Source organism: Aplysia californica, unplaced genomic scaffold (genome assembly GCF_000002075.1).
Source record: "Aplysia californica isolate F4 #8 unplaced genomic scaffold, AplCal3.0 scaffold01446, whole genome shotgun sequence".
NCBI classification, from domain to species: domain Eukaryota; kingdom Metazoa; phylum Mollusca; class Gastropoda; order Aplysiida; family Aplysiidae; genus Aplysia; species Aplysia californica.
In genome coordinates this window covers 27859-28193 of record NW_004798716.1, presented here as the reverse complement: position 1 = coordinate 28193, position 335 = coordinate 27859, and positions in this window count along the sequence as shown.

Below are 335 nucleotides of genomic sequence, written 5' to 3'. Positions count from 1 at the left end.
TCGGCAACATTTTGGAGAGAGCAACGGAGCACCAATGGACATGTCCGGAGTGCAGGGATGTTGCTTCCTGAAACAAACAAAACAAAACAAAAAAAAGAAACTGCTGCTCACAAATCCCACACAGTAGGAACAAATCACATGAAAGCCAATATAACGTGCACGAACCCCATACTATACAAACAAATCTCATAAAATTCAATATAAAGTGCACACATCCCATACACAGTGAACACGTCAAAACTGTTGAAGAATGTATGATAATTTTATTGACAGTTGTTTTTTTTACAGTTTTTGATTAACAAGAAGTTTGAGACAGTGACAATATGTCCTCGAAG